The sequence below is a fragment of the Herpailurus yagouaroundi genome, unplaced genomic scaffold (assembly GCF_014898765.1).
Source record: "Herpailurus yagouaroundi ecotype Mexico unplaced genomic scaffold, PumYag 67793, whole genome shotgun sequence".
NCBI lineage: Eukaryota > Metazoa > Chordata > Mammalia > Carnivora > Felidae > Herpailurus > Herpailurus yagouaroundi.
The window spans coordinates 15,517,364-15,525,993 of record NW_024420586.1 but is presented as its reverse complement, the minus strand read 5'-3'; the positions used below and the strand labels follow the sequence as shown (position 1 = coordinate 15,525,993).

The 8,630-nt window shown below is 38.8% G+C and overlaps 1 non-coding gene across 1 annotated transcript; it reads right to left on the bottom strand.

Moving 5' to 3' along the window:
- Positions 1–543: 543 nt before the first annotated feature.
- Positions 544–669, bottom strand: LOC121026203 (small nucleolar RNA SNORA77). The gene has a single exon (XR_005788304.1). It is a non-coding gene; the product is annotated as a small nucleolar RNA SNORA77 (small nucleolar RNA).
- Positions 670–8,630: the final 7,961 nt, after the last annotated feature.

The window sequence follows — 8,630 nt, the reverse complement described above, 5'->3', positions numbered from 1 at the left end:
AAAAATTTTTTTAATGGAGTCCTTAAACACAGTAAAATTAGGAGTATGGACTCAGAGAAAAGTGACTCTTTTGTCCTCATGAGTATTCTTACACCTAAAACTCTTTTGGACATGAAGTTTAGCGATGTATGGATATCTATGCTACTAATACTAAGTAAACCTTGCTCCCTCTCTTCCTCTTCCTCATTAATTGGCTATGCATTTTTTAACAGCCCTCTAACATACATGAGTGCTAGCCAATTAAATTCTCTTTCAGAAAGAGAAATACATATAACCACCTATACCATAAATGCCATGAAGGCAAGGTCACCATTGTTTCAACAACACCCAGAGCAGGGCATGACACACAGTAGCAGCTCAATAAATATTAGATTTTTAACAAATGAATTATTTAACAAATGGACAAACCAACTGACTAATGAATGAAATCATATGCTCTGGACTTGGTGTTGGTCGGGGCAAAGCAACATCTCTCTCAAAATGTAAACTTCCACATGTCCTGGCACCCAACAGAAATCCACACTGATTTATTTTTCTTCTTCTCCCTGTGTCCCCAGATGGCTGCATCACCCTTGACAGGTAGGTGAAGGTGGTTATAGCACGTGGGGATGTTTCTGGGGCAGAGAAAGCACTCACCTGGGGCTGCAGCCGCACGCAGAGTGAGTCTGTGCACACTGATTTTTTTTTTCCGCATACATTTCCTTGTTTAGTTTTTTTTTTTTTAATTTTTTTTCAACGTTTATTTATTTTTGGGACAGAGAGAGACAGAGCATGAACGGGGGAGGAGCAGAGAGAGATGGAGACACAGAATCGGAAACAGGCTCCAGGCTCTGAGCCATCAGCCCAGAGCCTGATGCGGGGCTCGAACTCACGGACCGCGAGATCGTGACCTGGCTGAAGTCGGACGCTTAACCGACTGCGCCACCCAGGCGCCCCTCCTTGTTTAGTTTTGATCACAGACCAAGTAGACTGTTAGCAGTGCTGGAAACACCTTCAGCGACAGCAGTTTGTATAATTGAATGGCTGTAGAACTTTACTGAGTAGGTTTTCTAAGTAAGAACGCTTCAAAGATAGACCCTAACATGAGTGCAGGATTGAAGCTCATGAAATCTGAATGTGTATAGAGAAAATTAACTAGGCTTCTTTGTTTTTCAAATTATGGATTGAAGAGTCACCCTTGGAAGTTTAGAAAAGACAGTTACGTTCAGATTAAAGAGAGCAATGCATACTTTACATAGTAGACAGGAAATGTGAAGGACATATTTTCCCAGGAGAGTGTGCGGCTTCAAAATATTCATGACTTGAATAAACCATTAGATGAACTCGTGGGTAGATGATTACTGAGGCAAGTAAAGGAGGTTTCGGGCATGATCGGGCTTTTAAAGTCAATAAAGAGAGAAAAGTATGAAATAGGGTAAAACATCAATTTGGTGCCATTAATATCATCTGGAATACTGGTTGGATAGTGTGTAGTTTTTCATATGTTATGTTGCTATGTCCTGATGAAAGTGATTAATAATACATACCTTTTTGCAAATGTGATAAAAGGCTATGAAAAGTATGTAGAGAATGAGGTCATTGAGGACATGTATGAAAGTAGCCGTCAGTCTCTGGGCCCACATGCTGGAAATGAGTCACATTATCGGATCATGTACCAAACCCTTGGTATTAACTGCCCGCACTCTCTTCAGTAATCACCATCAAACTGTGTCATAGAATTTAAACTTTGGGTCTGGGGTTGTGCAGGAAAATGTCACATGATAACATGTGTTAGGGGAGAGGAAGGGAGGGAGAAAAGGGTGGTGGTAGTGATTGAGGACCCTGAACTATATTGTCCCTGAGGAGAGAATAGATGGGAGAAAAGCTGCATAGAGTCTAAAGTCATGGTTCACATTTTACCAGTTGGATCCCTTAATTATGTTCACAGATTAGAAACAAAATACACTTTCTAGACTCTTCCATGTTAGGAGACAAGTTTCAAATCATATTTCATTGTTTCCAAATTCAATGCTAACTTTTTTAGTCAATGGTGCCGTATGGAATAAAATTGTTGCTTTGTAAAACTGGGAAATGGTTTAAGTAGCTACACGATACATTTGTTGTTTAAGGTAATAACTTGTAAAGTTACATTTTTTAATTTTTTTAAATTTTTTAATGTTTTTTTTATTTGAGAGAGAGACAGAGTCGGACAGCAAGCAGGGGAGGGGCAGAGAGAGAGGTAGACACAGAATCTGAAGCAGGCTCCAGGCTCTGAGCTGCCAGCACAGACCCCGACACAGGGTTCGAACCCACGGACCATGAGATCATGACCTGAGCTGAAGTCAGCCGCCCAACCGACTGAGCCACCCAGGTGCCCCATAAAGTTACATTTTTAAGTGGGACGTCAAATCACTGCCTCTCATCAGCTTTTGAAGTCTTAATTGCCAAAGGGAATTGTTTTGAGTAAAGTTAATTTTGGAAGTTAAATTTAAATAATTTTTCATATTGTCAATCAATAATTCCCCCAAAAGCATAACCATATGTTTCTTATACATAAAAATAAAAGTACACACTCTTCTATTTTCTTCAAATGTCTAAGGTAATTTTTGCATACAAGGAAAGATTTATGTATTGTTGTTTTTGTCAGGAGTAGAAAAATATTTTCTCAATGTTAAGTTATCCAACAATGGTGGCATATAAATATTTTAAAAGGCTACCAGGAAAAGTTCTGTAATCTATAAAAAATGGTACAAATACTAGAAACTCATTTCTTAGGAGGTGTATAAATGTGCGGGAGAACTAAGCAGATTTTATTCTCAAGTTATATTACTTATTTTAAATAAGATTTATGACCTTAGAACAGTGCTCTATAAGGACCTTAACAATAAATATAAACATTTAAAGTTGTTTTGGCAATACTTTGTGATGACACTATACCTGCATGAAATAGTATGTTTTGTTCTATCTATATGTGCTGTTCGGGGGGGGGGGGGGTAGGAGGAAACAATTATTCCTTGATTATGGTCAATTTCAATTGTGCATAAAAGTAGAATATTACCATAAATTCCCTAGTTCCTGTCTTCCATCTTCAACAATTATTAGTTCATGGCATTATTTCTCCCCTTCCTCCCTTATTATTTTGAAGAAACTATGAGATATCATATCATTTTACCCACAAATATTTCATTATGTATCTCTAAAACTGAGAACTCTTTGTTAAATCAAATAATACCATGGGACCTTTAAATGTGCATTTAAAAATTTTGTATTTATAACTGGAAAGGCAAACTGATCTGTTTCAAAGATGAAAACTTTGTTGCACTTAGATGGAGCGCCTGGGTGGCTCAGTCTGTTAAGTATCGACCTCTTAGTTTCGGCTCAGGTCATAATCTCAGGGTTCGTAGGTTCAAGCCCTGCATCGGGCTCTGTGGAGACAGCGCAGTACCGGTGTGGGATTCTCTCTCTCCTTGTCTCTCTTCCCCTCCCCCATTTGCTCTCTCTCTCTCTCTCTCTCTCTCTCAAAATAAATAAACTAAAAAAAAAAAATTAAAAAAAGAGTGTCTTACTCTGGATGAGTGATTGTTGCTAAGAGATCATTTCATGTAAATCGGCAGTTCCATGAGAAACGGCTCTAAAGAACAATGCACTGCAGTCAGCAAAAGGTCATGGGCTGTGCTTTCCCTTTATTATTGGAAAAATAAAACTGCAGACTTCATACCAGTAAACATGGAGGTGATGAAGTGCTTGCTCAAATTTCTTTTATATTTGCTATGTCAAAAGAAAAAAAAAACCCAAGAATTTCTAGGTCCCCTTTGTAAATATTAAGAAGCCCAGTATCTTGCAATACTGGTCCAGTCATAAATATATTCCAGGAAGACTGGTTCTTAAGAGTTTCATATTTCCATCCCAAGAGCTATATAAAAGTGAGTCTTAATATTACAGGTTGGTGAAAAAAAAATACAATTGACCTTTCAACAATGTGGGGGGTTAGGAGCACTAACCCTCTGCATAGTTAAAAATATGTGTAAAAATTGTTTTTTTAAGTTTATTTATTTATCGAGGCAGAGGGAGAATGAGCAGGGGAGGGGCAGAGAGAGAGAGAGAATCCCAGGTAGGCTCCACACTGTCAGCGCAGAGCCCGATAGGGGGCTCAATCTCATGACAGTGAGATCATGACCTGAGCCAAAATCAAGAGTCAGACGCTTAACTGACTGAGCCATTCATGCACCCCAAACTGTGCATAACTTTTGACTCCCCCAAAACTTAACTGCTAATAGCCTACTGTTGACCAGAAGCCTTACAGAAAACATAAATGGTTGCTTAACATGTATATCGTATCCTTACCATAAAGTAAGCTACAGAAAAGAAAATGTTATTAAGAAAATGTTATTAAGAAAATAAGAGAAAAATGTATTTTTCAATACCATAAGGTTATGCTAGATGTTATACTTATTACTAGCACTAGACATCAAAAATGAAAAGATAATGTGAAAAAGAAATTCATATTTGTTTATGGGTATATCATTCATATACTGATAATGAAGCAGCAAAACAATTGCTTTACAGTAGCCTAGTGTAGTTTTTTTTTAATCCACTTGATTTTATTTGAAATAATACAAGAAATTTCTCTAAATTTTTTTTTTAAGTATTGAATTTCACACATGGTTGTAACCAGTCATTGTGAGGCAGTTATCATGTTGTGGTGATCTGGAAATGTTTTCACTTGTCAGAATGTTACAGACTCTTTTTTTTTTATTTTACTTTATTTTTTATTTTTTAAAATTTACATCCAAATTAGTTAGCATATAGTGAAGCAATGATTTCAGTAGATTCCTTACTGCCCTTTACCCATTTAGCCCATCCCCCCTCCCACAACCCCTCCAGCAACCCTCAGTTTGTTCTCTATATTTATGAGTCTCTTTTGTTTTGTTCCCCTCCCTATTTTTATATTATTTTTGTTTCCCTTCCCTTATGTTCATCTGTTTTGTCTCCTAAAGTCCTCATATGAGTGAAGTCCTATATTTGTCTTTCTCTGACTAATTTCACTTAGCATAATACCCTCCATTTCCATCCACGTAGTTGCAAATGGCAAGATTTCATTCTTTTTGATTGCCGAGTAATATTCCATTGTATACATATACCACATCTTCTTTATCCATTCATCCAGCGATGGACATTTGGGCTCTTTCCATACTTTGGCTCTTGTTGATAGTGCTGCTATAAACATGGGGGTGCATGTGTCCCTTCGAAACAGCACACCTGTATCCCGTGGATAAATGCCTAGTAGTGCCATTGCTGGGTCGTAGGGTAGTTCTATTTTTAGTTTTTTGAAGAACCTGAATTCCGTTTTCCAGAGTGGCTGCACCAGCTTGCATTCCCACCAACAATGCAAAAGAGATCCTCCTTACCTGCATCCTTGCCAACATCTGTTGTTGCCTGAGTTGTTAATGTTAGCCATTCTGACAGATGTAAGGTGGTATCTCATTGTGGTTTTGATTTGTATTTCCTGATGATGAGTGATGTTGGGCATTTTTTCATGTGTCAGTTGGCCATCTGGATGTCTTCTTTGGAAAAGTGTCTATTCATGTCTTTTGCCCATTTCTTCACTGGTTGATTTGTTTTTTGGATGTTGAGTTTGAGAAGTTCTTTATAGATTTTGGATACTAACCCTTTATCTGCTATGTCATTTGCAAATATCTTCTCCCATTCTGTCAGTTGCCTTTTAGTTTTTCTGATTGTTTCCTTCGCTGTGCAGAAGCTTTTTATTTTGATGAGGTCCCAGTAGTTCATTTTTGCTTTTGTTTCCCTTGAAGCCTAGTGTAATTGATAGGATTGCCTTATGGTAGCCTAGCCTATACACTAATGAGTGAATCATTATAAACTGTTATGGCATGCAGTACAGTATTATAGTCATATTCATGATACAGTATTGGAAACATTGTTACATTTTAAAAAATCCTCCTGTGATGATAGGCTGATACAGTTTCTCCAATTATGAGGGGAGGCATACTGTATGGTAATATAACTCTTTGAAAGCAAAATTATAAAACAGTAGGAAAACGAACACACTATTCTTTTTATATTAAATACCACTCACCATATGCCTATGGAAGGATAGGTTGTCCACTTCCAAGTGTCGCACACAGTGTTCTACATGATGAATGCTTAGATCATGATGATGACAAAAACATACTTTTCTTGTGGTACAGTTATTAGATTTTCACAAGAAGACACTTACATATGCAACAGCTAAGTTTATTAACTGTACAGCATGGTGATTTTTTTAAAATTTTTTTAACGTTTATTCATCTTTGAGAGACAGAGAGAGACAGAGCATGAGTAGGGAAGGGGTACAGAGAGGGAGACACAGAATCCAAAGCAGACTGGAGGCTCCAAGCTGTCAGCACAGAACCCGACGCGGGGCTTGAACTCACTAACTGCAAGATCATGACCTGAGCCAAAGTTGGACACTCAACTGACTGAGCCACCCAGGCGTGCCCAGCATGGTGATTATTTACTATCCATTAAGTGGAAGTGGATCACTGTAAAGATCTTCATCCCGGTCTCCGTGTTGAGCAGGCTGAGGAGAAGGAGGGGTTGGTCTTGCTGTCTCAGGGGTGGCAGAGGCAGAAAGAGGGAGGAGGTGCAAGAGAAGGCAGGAGACACAGGCACACCCAGTGTAAGTTTACAGAAACACATCGTAATTTCTGACATTTTTTTTTCTTTTTCGTGTCTCCAAAACTGTTTCTGTATGGCACCAATCCTTCTTTCAGTGTTCCCTTTCGTAATTTTGCTTTCCAAAACAAGTACCTATATCATATGATAAAATAAATTTTCAACATTTAATGTTTGTGGGTCCTGCTCATGGGGTCTCATGGAAGGTATATTTTAACATTTACCAAGGTCAGAATGATTTGGCAAAACATCAGAGCATGGGTGCTCTTTCTGCCTTGAGCACATATTGTAGGTCTGATTTGTTGACAAATGACCTACAAGAGAACATTCCAAACATAAAGAGAAGAGTAAAACCTCCCTGGTGCTAATGAGACTGAAGTCATACAGATCTGCTCATACCAAAAGCTTAAAGTAAGGTGTATAACTTTCTGGAATGTCTTGTGTTATGGTGATTTGTAACTTTTTACATAGGAAAAGTACATAACCCTACACCAAGTGTGCCTTCCCCGAAGCACTCTTTTCTTTGTGAGGATTGTGTATCTCGGACGGCTGCCCTAACTTGGACTCGAATAAAGCTCACTTCTTTTCTTTTAGAGACTCTAAAAGGTTTGTTCTTTTTGTGTGGACACACACAAGGGTCCATGTCAGAAAAGAAGTCAAAAGCAGTCTTGAATAATTGAAACCCTTCTGCCAGACTGTCTAGCATCGATTTGTGTCCTGGCACCATTACCTCTACATTTCTTCCTCGTTGTCTGGCATTGTCTGGTTTGGAAGCACTCATGTCCTCCAAGTCGTCTTCTGTTAATTCCTCTGGGGTGATGTCTGTTAGGTCTTGAATTTCTCCAAGTTCCAAACCTTGAAACCCTTTACTCCCCACCATTTTTGTTATAGACACGATCTCTTTCATGATTTCCTTGACTGGCTCTGTATAAATCCTATAAAGTCATGCAAAACACTGAACACAGTTCTCTCGAGCAGGAATTTATTGTCTTGGGCTGGATGGTTTTCATGGCTTTTCCTGTCATAACAATGGCATCTTCAATAGTGGAATTCTTCAAGATGTTCGGAGTTCTCTACCATAGTGTTGACGATCCTTCCCGTGGTGTATGTGTGCAATGAGCCGTAAGTGTCCTTGTGACCCCCTGATCCAGAGGCTGAATTAGAGATGTTGCGTTTGGGGGCAAGCAGACCATTTTGACACCATTGGTGTCAAACTCATGGGGTTTTGGGTGGCCGGGGCCATTGTCCAATATCAAAAGAACTTTAAATGGCAATCTCTTACAGGCTGGGTACTTCCTGACCTCAGGGGCAAGCACTGATGGAACCAGTCTACAAAAAGCGTTCTCATTGTCCAGTCCTTCTTGTTGTACAAGTAGAAGACTAGCAGCCAGTGTTCACCTTTCCCTTCAAGGTTCCGGGGTTAGAAGCTTTATAAATAAGGACACTCCTGATCATAACTGCATTTGCACGAAACAGTAGTTAGCCTATCTCTTCCTGCCTTAAATCCTGGTGCTCATTTTCTTACTAATAAAGCATTTTTTTTTTCTAGCATAGGGCACTTTTGTCTGTTTAAAAACCTATTCAGGCAGATAGTCTTTCTCCTTAATAATTTTCTTCATGGTGTCTGGGAGCTCATCTGCTGCCTCTTTGTCGGCAAAAGCTGCTTCTCCTCTCTTGTCTTGACATTTTTTAACCAACTGAGCCACCGGACGCCCCTTATCCTGACATTGTTTTTTAAGCCAAACCTCTTTCTAAAATTATCAAACCATCCATTGCTGGCATGAAATTCTCCAGCTTTAGATCCTTCACCTTCCTTTTGCTTTAAGTTGTTGTATAATGACTTTGTTTTTTCCCAAATCCTATTAGAATCCATAGGTATGCCTTTCCTACAGCAACCCTGTACCTACATAAAAGCTACATTTCAATACAAGATAGAGATATTTTGCAAAAAGCGCAGGCTTCACAAATTTCCTTTT